A 14,295-nucleotide genomic window follows, 5' to 3' on the forward strand; every position below is an offset into this window, starting at 1 on the left:
GGGAAATTGTTATGTGTGTTCGGTTGGGAATACTGAATGTGGAATTTTAGACTTTCCGCGGATTGGTTTTGTGCGGAAACCAAGCAAATACGCACGATCTCGCACAAAATTATATTCCTTAATCGTAAACCGGATGGATTCGTCTCTGCCGCCACGTGACATCACTGAGGAACTGCCCACTAATTAATAAACATTTCAGTTACAAAATTAAAACATTAATTCTCAAGGCCAAAATGGACATCCCTGGGCAGTACAGCCTGCAGTGAGGCAGAGGAAAACAAACAGGCAACGTTACCTAGACTACCATTATGAGAACAAAAGAAGGATGTATGGCGGTGAATTTATTAGCTGAGCCACAGCTGTAATTATCTTGTCCGCGTACAGAGGGCGGGACAGCAGCGCCCCTGCCTGCGGGGAACGGAACTACACAAAACCAGTCTCACTATTCCACCATTTTTACGACAATATGTTTTCCTTTTCATTTTGCGCACCGTGTTGGATAGTCATGGACTCATTTACACCCCTCAACCCCACTCGTTGACTCCAATGTGGGCACTGTACAGGTGTGAACAAAATTCTCTGTACTACACGCATTACATGTCAGTAAGCGTGTGAGAGAAAAACAGCTCGCATGTACTCTACGTATGTATGGGCTATTCCATCTCAAATCGACCGAAATATAGAGAAAATTGACCTTACAATTTTTAAATACAATGAAACTTATTCTGTCCGTAGACAACTGTGATACAATGCTTTGTGCAAAGTTTGAGGCATCAGAGCTTCATAGTGTTTAAATTAAAAATATTTAAATGTATCGTATTTTCATAAAATTAGCAACTTAAAACTGTTGTGGCTCCGAAACCCTTTCACCGAATGATCAAAATCATGGTTTATTTTGATGCTGAAAAGTTAAAGTTTATATTGACATGTAAACAGTTTTTCTTGCCCACGAAAAAATATTTTTAAAATATATGGTTAGATTCCGCATTGAAAGTACAAATAAACACACATTTTTTACTGGTGCAACGTTGATAAGAAAGTATTGAAAATATAAAATAAAGAAAATAAATAGTACGCGCGTGAACTAACCAGCTGACTGTGAGGCGGGAGCTAGCCGAGGGATGCAAGCCCAGGAGACATAAACAAGTGATATTTCGTCTAGTAGCGTATAGCTGGGCTAGCTTTATCACAGGTTTTCATAAATACAGGAGTAAAATGACGCCCAACGCTCGCTTATCTTCAGCTCTCGGCCAGTGCGTGCGGTACGAGCCGTTCAAATCTAGACGTGTGAAAATAATTTATTTAATACCTTCGAAACTTATAGCCGAGCCACTAAGCAAACAATGCCGAATCCCTCTTAATAATGCAAGGTTTTTTCTCAATATTTTCTTACATTTTTACAAATGGGCAAAAAGCCTAAAAGTAAGTAAAATCAGATTATCTCTCTCTCTGTATACAATAAAAATAAGGATTACTTCTTATCATAACCTACCAAATGTCAGCTTCAAAATGAGCTCTCGTTCAATGTTCTGCAGTAAATGGTTCCAGAGTTCTGAGCGCTGAAAGAGGCTTGTTTTTTTAATAAAATACGCTAAATTTGTCGCTCAAAAATACGAAAACCGTTTGACTTTCGATAGTACATTTTTGCAAATGCACTCTCCTCAGCACCTTGTATAAAAACGGAAAAAATTAGGGTATAAAAAAATGCGAGGTTTTTTACTGATCGATTTCATATGGAATAGCCCGTATGTATGTATGTATGTATGTATGTATGTATGTATGTATGTATGTATGTATGTATGTATATATGTATGTAAAGTCCATGGCCTGACATAGAAATTAAACTAGAATTATTCTGAAATAATCTTTATTTATCAACAGTAATCTAACTAGAGTGTTGCAACTTTAATCAATTCAGAGACTCATAACAATGGAAGTTTACGTTCAACGCGTTTCGAGGTACAATCGCACAACTTAATTAGTTTGCAACCGACAATAATTAATTTTGTTACATAATCGAATGATGTTATCGATACAAGTCTGCTGATGCACCCATTGTACCCTAGATGGCTATGTGTTGCCAAGGAGACTTGTTTACTATAGTCATTTGTCATTTGAACATTTGTTATGAGTTTCTGAATTGAAGTTTCAACATTTGCTACCAAGCCGACTATATCTAACAGATGTTTCATTATGTTCTTTCATTAATAACTAAAAAAAACTAAGGATTTTTGGACATACAATGTTTATATGAACTTTTTTCCTGTTTTTGTGTGAGGAACATGCCCCCCCCCCCAAGATTCATCAAAATTTTCTGAAACACCCTGTATAATGACAGCAAGTAGTTCCATATTTTTATCCACATCTGTGGAGTAACGGTTAGCGCGTCTAGCCGCAAAACCAGGTGACCCGGGTTCGATTCCGGTCGGGGCAAGTTACCTAGTTGAGGTTTTTTCCGGGGTTTTCCCTCACCCCAATATGAGCAAATGCTGGGTAACTTTCGATATTGGACCCCTGACTCATTTCACCGGCATTATCACCTTCATCTCATTCAGACGCTAAATAACCCAAGCTGTTGATAAAGCGTCGTAAAATAACCTACTAAAAATCCATATTCTCCATTTTTGCCAATCTGTTCGGAGCACTAACTTTGAAATTAAACTACACAAAATGTAGTCAACAGAAAATTACGACTTTTCGTGCTTAAACTAATGTAAAATGTCCGATAACAATGGCGGTATTGTTGACACGTATTGAATGTCATCTATGTGGCAAGCCACAAACTTTTCAAACGCACCTCGTATGTATCTGGGTATGTACTGTATGTAATGTTGATTTCATTAATAAAAACGGTGCAAGTGAAGGCATCATCGAATATTCCAATTCTCCTAGCATCGCTTTTCCGTAACTCGTATTTCTCATCACCGCTACCATTGCACAGCATTCTGACTGCTAAAGTTTTACTTATAGCGTAATGATATGCATTCTATGTTAAATTCTAGGCTGGCTCTATACAATTGAATGTATGTATTTATTTACACTGCAAGTGGGCAAGCACCCGGTGGCAGTGGTACACACAATATAAACAATACACAATAAAATGATAAACAATACACAATACAATTATACAATACACAATACAATAAGAATACACAATACAATTATACAATACACAATACAATAAGAATACACAATACAATTCAACACAATAATTACAATTAATAATAAAACAAATAAAATACCTAATTTTACAATACAACCGACATATGTATAGGTCCTACATAAGTTTCAATATTCTTTCACTTTACTCTCATCTCACTCACTGTAGTGGCACTATGACGCATTTCACTAACACTTTAGGACACATTTCACTGACACTATAGAACACATTTCATCACTGACTCACCTCGCTTCACTGATACAACAGTTCAAATAAGTCAAATAATTACACCCTTATGTATACTTATAAACAGAACTACATTTAAGCTAAACATTTCTAGTCTAAGCCCCTCATACACGCTATTTTTAAATAATTTACAATTCAAACCAAGGAAGTAACTCGTCAAGCTAAATAAATACATGTTACCTTAAAACATTAAATGTTGAATGTCACCTTAATTTTAATTTGCACTTTATGCACAACTTTTTAAATTATTCTTGAATCTCCTTAAGGAAGGACAGCCCTCAAAGGCCGCTGCAGGTAGGTCACTCCAATCATTTATAGTTCTATTTAAAAATGAGAATTTACCTACATCCGTTTTCTGTTTCCTACATTTGATTTTAAAATCATGATCGTTCCTACCATAGTACGTTGGCTTTTCTAACCGAGCCGTTATGTCTACCCATGCTTTCTGACCTAGATGTGCTCTATACAATGATGTTATTCTAGTTTTCCTATGCCTGTTTTCCAAAGGTTCCCATTTAAGTTCTTTTATCGTATCGTTTCCATCTTCTCTTTTACCTTTAACAAATTTAGCTGCCCTATACTGGATTCTTTCTAAGGAATTTATCTGATATACCTATTCTATAGGGATCCCAACATGTAGTTCCGTATTCCATTAACGGTCGCACTAAGGTTAGACATGCTATTTCCCTCGATTTGGGGCTAGCCTTTCTCAAGATTCTCATAATAAAGTGAAGTGTCCTCCATGCTTTACCCGTAACATTATCAACAAATTAAGTAGGCACTTCCTATTACCGCATTATTTTTGAACAGCTTCTGCTCTGCACTTCAAGACAGTCATTAAATAAAGACCTGCAATTGTTAACATCCAGCCACAGCGCCAAAACCGTGTCATTACGATGGACACACTAAATCTACTTTAAAACGTTTCGCTCGTCTATTTTACGCTTTTTCACGCCTAGCCGGAGAATCGGACACTTCATAAAGCAGACATAACAATAAAACTTTAAGTCTGTGCGTTACAATTCGCTGTAGTCGGTGTTTTCAATTCGGTCCGTCCTGCAGTGTCAAGGTTACAGCGATAAATCAGCTGAGCGAGGTCACTTCGTAGTTCGTTTCACTAGCGCGGTTATTGCAGGGTGTACGTATAATGTCTTTCAGATTATCGCTGCGACCTGTCCTACCACAATACAACTGACAGTCGTTTGCTACGAAAGGTATTTTAAAGGCTGAATTAATAATCTGATTAGACCTCACGAATGATTCAGTGACTACACGAGCCTTGTTATACGAAAATGTTTAATTATCCTTGAATTCTGACTAGTTAGATGTTTTGGGTCTCTTAATTCATTATATTTATAGATTTTTGTATTTAACTCACACATTTCCCATATTTTTATTTTAAATTACATTTATTTTTCACCGGAAGTACTACAAGGTATATCTTAATGCGACTTTAACTACAGTTTATGACGTGCTTGTTGGAACGGTAACCTAATATTGATGTCTTCCGTAAAATTAAGTTTATAAAAACTTGCAAATCATTCTCTTAACAGCCCGGTTCTCTGCAAATTGACTAAAAATCAAGTTTTATCCAATTAAACGAACAACAAAAAATCACACAGCCTGTATCAAGAAGAGCACACGAAGTATGAAAAATATTTCCACCTGTTTTCAATGGAATTTTCTGACAGCAAAAAATAATACAGCAATCTTTACAAATTACGTAATGCTGTTTCAAATAGAATATACACAAATGCTTGAAATAAATGAGAATCGAGCATTTGCTGGCGATCTGTTACTAGGTAACAAAAAATTAACGATAAAACCCATCATTTTATATTTTACATTCAAAGACAACGATAATCTACTATTTTATAACCAACTAGCTGAAAGCACCCGGGTTGCCCGGGTTTTCCTTCCTGCTTTTATTTTTTATTAAACTGGTCATTAAATTTTCGGAAATCTCGGAAACCTAACTATCCACAACCAAAACGAATTGTCTTTACTAACCTTTCCTCGCCCATAAAGATGAATCTTTACTTAACGTCACTTACATCAATTAATGAACTCATTAGCCAAATGCCTGCCAGGGTTAACTCAATTTAAAACAGTTGTAAATCAGGCACCGAAAAGAAAACATTTCATCATGTGCCTGACGTTAAACTGTTGTTTTAAATTTGTTTATTTATTTATTTATTTTTATTTATTTGTTTATTTATTTACTTATTTATGTTATTTATTTATTCTGGTGTAGTTAAGGCCATTAGGCCTTCTCTTCCACATCGCCAGAAATACAAATAAAGTAATAGAAAAGTCAAACTATAAACAACGTAAAACCCAACGAAAATATAATTCCTTCTCCTCTTTCTGATCAGTTTCAGCATCAAATCAATATATACATATATAATTTAATTTATATTGGTAGATTTTTTTACCTCTTAACCGCTGTATACCCACTCATATCATATCCAGTTTTTTTTAATATAACTTGAAACTATATCTCATAAATTCAAAACATATTATATTAATTCTAATTTCACACACAAAATACAGATACAATATAAACTCGCAATAAGTCATTTTTTAACATAACGACTAATATTCTGAGAAACGTATAGGCCTACCGGTATTTTAGAAATTAAGAGATTTTTATTTCCATAACGCTTAACATACAAAATTTGCAACGTGAATAACAATATTTTGAGAATTAATACAATGTTATTTTCAGTGGGCTTATGTACATTCACATACTACATTAGCAACATGACAAAAGTATCATTGAATTGCTTTTTGATATGTGTAAAATCTTTTTTTTTTTTTCACTTCTTTGTATAAAATATAGTTGAGGATGTGAAAAGCACGCAGTTTTTAAGTTAATGTCTGCAACTTTGAGCGACTGTCCTTGAGCTTCATTTTAATATGGCCATTACAAATGCTAGTGGCATTGAAATTGCAGTTGCTTAAAATTGAATGAGTATCCTAGCAATACGTTGAATAAAAACATCTCCTTTTATTTTTGCACTTAATATTGCCAATTCTATTACGTTTCGTATGAGTTTTTCACACCAATTCTTATTCGTGCATAATTTTGGTGGGTCAAATTTCGCAATAGTACTATTGGTTATTCAATACTAAGTAAATTATGTGGTAACAATCCTTGTAGTTTCAAAGAATTCTAGAATTCAGTTGTATCAACAGTTTGCTCACTATCTACAAAACTGCATCGAGGAATTCATAATACGGTCCTGGACTGCGTAAAGATACTTATTGCATGAATTATCTAGTTTTATGCCTTCATGATCTGTAACAACAATGTAATTTAATTTCGTGTTAAAATTTCCAGGGCCTCGTGAAAGTCGATGTTGAATACAACAGACAATAATAAAAAACAATTCACTAGGCCTATAGAAGATTGCATTTTAGTATTACACATGAATGTTTGACCGTATTTATTTTTATTTTTTATATTTTTAATTAGTTTAACTTCCATTTGCACAATTTTAATGTAGCCTATGTTCTTCTCCTGGTTATGAAGGTTAAATGTGCAAACTTTGGCACATATCGGTCAAAGCGTGTAGATTTGTATAGAGAACATACATACATACATACATACATACATACATACATACATACATACATTCAATTTTATATATTAAGATAAGGAAAAAATACTGGTGTTCCTTTATTTACTTTACTATTTTTTAATCGTAACTTTGTTTTAAAGAATATATTATAGAGGAAAAAATCTTGGCAGGATCAAATCAAACATTACTTTGTACATTCCAAGCAGTAAAACAACTCAAAGCAGCCCAAACTCTAGAGTATGGAAAGGAGTCGGCATTCCCGGGGCGTTTTCCTTTGTTCACTGAAGTGCTCATTCCAGGCGTACGTCAGATAGTCTACAAACAAGCATTGCAACAAACAAAAGACGTAGGTACTTATTGACGTAGTTGTAAGCCAAATGCGTTCAAGTAAGTTATCGTCAATATATATCGAAATTAAATTTGATGTGTATAATAATATCATTAAGTTAAATTTAAGTGCCGATAATAATGGTAATTGCTCATTTAATGTTTTTATTCAACTAGAGAAGCCATTTAGAGCCGACTATGAAGACACGACATAATGGATAAAGAGAAATAACAGCAAAGAAAACTGAGAATTGAACGTGATGTTCCAAAATAAACTCGCCCAGCATCTGCCCGGAAAAAAATTTTAGGACATTTTCATAAAATAATACTTCAGTAAATAGCCTAGTACCTCTGCATTACTTACTTACTTACTGGCTTTTAAGGAACCCGGAGGTTCATTGCCGCCCTCACATAAGCCCGCCATTGGTCCCTATCCTGAGCAAGATTAATCCAGTCTCTACCATCATATCCCACCTCCCTTAAATCCATTTTAATATTATCTTCCCACCTACGTCTCGGCCTCCCTAAAGGTCTTTTTTCCTCCAGTCTCCCAACTAACACTCTATATGCATTTCTGGATTCGCCCATACGTGCTACATGTCCTGCCCATCTCAAACGTCTGGATTTAATGTTCCTAATTATGTCAGGTGAAGAATACAATGCGTGCAGCTCAGCTTTGTGTAACTGTCTCAATTCTCCTGTAACTTCATCCCGCTTAGCCCCAAATATTTTCCTAAGAACCTTATTCTCAAACACCCTTAATCTCTGTTCCTCTCTCAGAGTGAGAGTCCAAGTTTCACAACCATAAATAACAACCGGTAATATAACTGTTTTATAAATTCTAACTTTCAGATTTTTGGACAGAAGACTAGATGACAAAAGCTTCTCAACCGAATAATAACACGCATTTCCCATATTTATTCTGCGTTTAATTTCCTCCCGAGTGTCATTTATATTTGTTACTGTTGCTCCAAGATATTTGAATTTTTCCACCTCTTCGAAAGATAAATCTCCAGTTTTTATAGTTCCATTTCGTACAATATTCTGGTCACGAGACATAATCATATACTTCGTCTTTTCGGGATTTACTTCCAACCCTATCGCTTTACTTGCTTCAACTAGAATTTCCGTGTTTTCCCTAATCGTTTGTGGATTTTCTCCTAGCATATTCACGTCATCCGCATAGACAAGAAGCTGCTGTAACCCGTTCAATTCCAAACCCTCTGTGTTATCCTGAACTTTCCTAATGGCATTTTATCTCTGCATTACGTACATATATTTAAGCATGAGATGTTTCACCGTCTTTTTTTTTATCACTGTGTCCACTTGATAAATTCATTGTCCTACAGGGGCATTTAAAATTAACCGTCAATGATCTAATCCGGTCCACATCGCTGCATGGCATTCCTGTTCCTATGAGCCGTGGGACGAGACATCGCATACTGCCGCGGTCACAAAGGCTACAAATTCGCAGCTGCTATTCTCGTAAGTCGCATTCATTATCTTGCTGTACACTACACTACACAGTCTTCCGTCTGCTAGGTCAAGCTTGATTTTCAAAATATCGCACTTTTCTTGAGAAAAAAAATACAGTCTTCGCGTGGCTTTCGAAACAATAAAACTGCATTACAGGAAAACGTGAAAAGAAGAATAATGGGTTATATTCAACCTTTAGCCAATTTCATTTCTCTCTTTCTTATTCTGAATTTCTAAACGGGTGCCGCCGGGGTTTTAAATTACAATTAGATTTCAAGACAATTATCACACTACGCACTTCCGAGTTTAACCCTGTTTTCGTGAGCGCAGCAATCTTACAACGGATCTCCTTACTTTATACCCAAAGGGGTCCACGCCTGTGGAGTAACGGTTAGCGCGTTTGGCCGTGAAACCAAGTGGCCCGGGTTCGATTCCCGGTCGGGGCAAGTTACCTGGTTGAGGTTTTTTTCCGGGGTTTTCCCTCAACCCAATATGAGTAAATGCTGGGTAACTTTCGGTGCTGGATCCTGGACTCATTTCACCGGCATTATCACCATCTCATTCAGACGCTAAATAACCTAAGCTGTTGAAAAAGCGTCGTAAAATAACCCACTAAAATAAATATATACCCAAAGGGTGAAATCCTCTATAATTACATAGGCTGGTGGATTATAGTGATTTTCTAGTTAACAATAATAATAACATAAGTTAAATATTTAGACATAATTTTCGACAATCATTTAAAATGGAATCAACACATTAATTACCTTTGTAATAATAATATTTTGTTTTATTGAGGAATTATTTGTGCAATGAGTTTGTTACGGACAATATACTTAACTTTATTTCAATCGGTAATTATGTATGGAATTATAGGATTGGGTAGCTTATTTAAAACCAATTTTAATCCACTTTATTTATTAGGCCTACAGAAGAAAATAATTAAAATATGTTTCATAAACCTGTCGATTTTACATCTCAAAAACTGTTCTTAGACTTTAATGTTCTTAAAATACGACAAATTTATTATATTGTATTAATAAAATTCATACATAAAAATAGAAATAATTTTGAATTGTATTCTCATAATTATGAAACAAAAGGTATGAATTCTTTAAGATTGTTTGAACCAAAATGCAACACTGCTACAGTATTTAATCGTAGTAATAATTTAGGCCCAAGAATATATAATAAATTTATATTTAAATATCCTAATCTTGTCAATTCTAATAGTTCCAGTATTAAATTAAAAAAAATTATGTATGAATTTTATAAATAATGAAAACTGTAAATTTAAATTTATATATTCTTATTATGTGGTAGATATAAGACAAATTGTAATTTTCAATTCAGGAATCCGCCCCTGAGCACGAGTTCTACTCTTTCAGGGGTAAGCTAAAGTTTTTTTCTGTTTATATTATATTTTATGTTACAATTATTATCAAAATAATAATAATAATAATAATAATAATAATAATAATAATGTACGCTAATTGAAATTACATTTATTGCTTTTCAATTACCATAATAGTACCTACATTATGCAACGAGCCTATAATGATAGTAATTAAGAAGCGAGTATGGATGTTTATGAAACTCGCTTGCGCTCGTTTCATAATTTTCATACGAGCTTCTTAATTACCATTATAGGGAGTTTCATACGACTTTTTATGCTCGACCATATTTCTAACTTGAAATTACAGTATTCAGATGTATACATTTTATTTGTATCTGACAAGATCGGAAGTGACCTTGTTCTAGGTCGTGAATTGTGAGATGTGCGCAGACGCGAAAGTATTGATTTTTTCCGAGGAACAATAATGTCATTGACCTTGTGTAATCTGTTAAACTTGGTATAACTTTGATTATTGAATTCGACATTGAAAAACGAGATGACAAATTGAATTTATTTGAATATTATTTACAATTAACGCTAATTATTATAGTAACAGAACAGAACCTTCTGCGACAGTATTGGATTTCCAGCCTCCGTGACTTTTCGCTAATTCTCTTTCGATTGCATATCTGAGAATAATCGATACTTGAGGTTTTATAACGGTACAAAGCTGACTCGTTATTGGCTGAACACCTGTAAGCTGAGTTGTCATTGGCTGAAAACACCTGAACTTTAATGAGTAGGTGTACTTTAATAACATGCATTAAAGGACTGCTACCGGGTGTATAATTACTACATTTCGGCATGGTCGAGCATAAATATGTTTAGAATTCTGTAAATGCTTCGTGATAAGGACATATTGATTTCGGACTCTACAGTCAATTGTTTTCGGTACAATTGAACAACAACATGCTGCACAGCGCCCCATCAGATAACATGTGTCGAGGGGGAATCCTGTGATCTAGCCAAACAGCGCAAGTTTACAATAGTGCTGTCGGGCTAGGGAGACACCCCTGCTGTAAGCATGTGTAAGGGAAGGTTCCCAGTAACAATGACTTGTTTGTATATATGTATACATCTTCCCGATGCAGATTTGGGCCGCGGGGCATAAGGGGGGGGGGGAGTAATCCATTAAGAAAGCTACCAGTTAATTTATTATTACTTTGTTTGATCGGCTCACTGCCTGAATTCTGTGCACAATGCACCCCTAACGATGAATATTGAAAATTTAGTTATCGAGAGTTTTTCATGCCTCTAGCGAGATTTGCCATACGTTCGAATTTTGACTTTTTCTCCCTCCATTACATTCTAAAGACAGGCCTACAACTATGACTGTAAAAAAGATGACATGTTTTTTCAATCTATGTTTTACGCTTTTCGTAGGCCTAACAATTAAGTTCCTGAAAAATTTCTAGGGAAAAATTGTTCCGGGGCCGGGTATCGATTTCGGGACCTTTGGCTTAGCGCACTAACGCTCTACCGACTGAGCTACCCAGGAACCTCGGCCGACACCGTCTCGATTTTTCCCTTTTTATCCACATAACTCGAGTGGGCTGGCAGGACGCCAGAAACCCACATCGACTGCACACAAACTCTGTGTGACTTGAAATTGTTAACGTACCTAGCGTAAAGTATGAATCTACCTTTTAGATAAAGCTCCCTGGAAAGCAGACCTGAATAATTTCAAGGGAAAAATTGTTCCGGGACCGGGTATCGAACCCAGGATCTTTGCCTAAACGCACCAATGCTCTCATTAACAGAAAACCACAATTTAAGTCACACACAATTTGTGTGCACTGTTGGATGCTTGACGCTGTCAGCCCAGTTTGAGGTATGTAGGGATAAAGGGAAAAATTGAGTCGGTGTTGGGTAGAGTTCCTGGGTAGCTCAGTCGGGATAGCACTTAGATCCTGTTTTCCAATAACCATTCCGCGTCGGATATTTTTTTTTCTATTCCATTCAATAAAAGTCCTAGCGTTTAGCCAAAGGTCCCGGGTTCGATAGCCGGCCCCGGAACAATTTTTCCCCTTGAAATTATTCAAATCAGCTTCATAGGGAGTTATACCTGAAAGCTAAATTTGCAATTAAGTTTCTTTTTAATCTTGCTAGGCCCGGTTGCAGAAACACCGATCAAAATGTGATTGGCAATCAAGAAGGGTTTGATTGGCCATCAGTTCTATTTCTGTTGCAGAAAGAACAATCAGTGTTTGATCGGAGATCAGTCTTCCATCAGATTTGATCAACAGATTTTTGCTGGTTAAGTCACTGATCATCGATCAAGTAGGCTATTTATGTTGTTCTGTTTATAATGCAGTTACTGTAATGTATATAGTAAATAGTTATAGCGTAACAATATTGTTTCCGACATAATGGATTCTTCTGATGACGAAATTTTAGAATGAAAAAAATATTATTAAGAAGAAGGCGTTTCCGTGATAGACATGAATTGTTTTTATGTATAATGACAGAGAATTTTAGCAAAGATTTAGGTTAAGTAAGGACTCGTGTGTTTTGTTACTTTCAAAAATTGAAACAAATATGTGCAGACAGACAAATCGAAACCTTCCACATTCTCCTATGAACCAAGTTCTAATAATGCTGATATTTTATGCTGTTGGAATTTTTCAGGCGGTCTTGGGTTATCTTGTTAGGGTCCACAAATCAACTATTTGCCGAGTAGTTAGGAATGTTACATATGAAATTGCTTTGTATGGCAGGGTCTCATAAATCCCCAAACTTCAAACAGGGAACGACTTGAAATCCAGAGAGAATTTTCAGCCATGTCAGGATTTTCTAGAGTAGCCTAATATTGGTTGTATAGACTGCTCACATCCCCATCCAGTCACCTGGTTGAAATGATGCCGAACTTTATCGAAACAGAAAAGGTTTCTTTTCTGTGAATATACAGGCAATATGTAGTCTACACCATCATTGAAATTCTGGAATGATGTAGCCCGTTGGCAGGGTTGTACACATGACAACACAATATTTTTAATGAGTAGGTTACGAGCTCCATTTGTAAACAGAGAGATGGGAAATGGAATTATTTTGGGTTATGGAGGCTATGCATATTCCAATTTCTTGTCGACTCCCCTAGCAAATCCCACAACAGAAGCCCCCTCACGTTTATTTTTGTTTCACTATATTGTAGTCTATATACAAATAGAATCCGCCTGTTTCCTTTCTACAAAAAGCAACAAAACAGCAAAACATTCACTTGAACATTCACTTGTTTTCCTAGTCACCGCACACTTGATGCATTCGTTTCGCGACTTTTAAAGAGCATCAAATTGGCTCTGGTTGCTAAATAGCGCTGTTGTCAAATGTATTTCTTTCTCAAATCAGCAATTAGTAAATTGAGACAAGTTGATTGGAGATTCACGTTTGTGCAACGCAATGAACAATCAAATAAATCAGACAGCAACTGATTGGCGATCAGGGACTGATTTGATTTGCGTTTCTGCAACCGGGCCTAAGAATAACCTTACTGAAGTTTATAGTATCTTTCCTTCAACTATTTCTCGAAAGATATACATAAATTTAATATATTTTAACATACATCCTAGTAACAAATTTGACTTCATTTATAAATTCTACAGTTTAAGGTATTTATCTACCCTTGGGACAAAAATTGGCCCACGGTTTTTATATTAGAACAGAATTTATTTCACTGTCGTACTCCTAAAAGAGCGTAGAATAAGCTGTGAAAACAGTTTTTCTCTATCTTATCCCATTAAGGAAAAATGTCATTTTATTTTTTGAAAATTTCAAACATAAACATAAAAATTTAAGATCTTGGAATTTTAAATTAACTTTCTCAAGCAGTAGGACACTGCTTGTAGTTTAGCACTTAGCTACGTTAACCAGCTTCATTTTGGTGCAAATATTTCAATTCTAAGTGCACTTTGTGCTAACATTAATGTTATAAAATACTGTAAAACTGAACATTGAGAAAAATCATCTAGGCTACATCCTGAGGGTATGAAAAACTGTACAACCAAACACATAGCTTTCTGACTGTATGAAAAATAATACAATCCAACTCTAGCGTCAAATTCGAATTATTACTACACGAAAATATATAAAATTAACAATGAGACGGATTG

General features: G+C 35.4%; 1 protein-coding gene across 2 annotated transcripts in view; it reads right to left on the minus strand.

Moving 5' to 3' along the window:
- otk (off-track) overlaps positions 1-14,295 on the minus strand; it is a 316,782-nt gene that overhangs the window by 230,350 nt on the left and 72,137 nt on the right. The gene's annotated exons all lie outside the window — the stretch shown is intronic.

This window comes from Periplaneta americana, chromosome 12 (assembly GCF_040183065.1).
Source record: "Periplaneta americana isolate PAMFEO1 chromosome 12, P.americana_PAMFEO1_priV1, whole genome shotgun sequence".
Taxonomy (NCBI): domain Eukaryota; kingdom Metazoa; phylum Arthropoda; class Insecta; order Blattodea; family Blattidae; genus Periplaneta; species Periplaneta americana.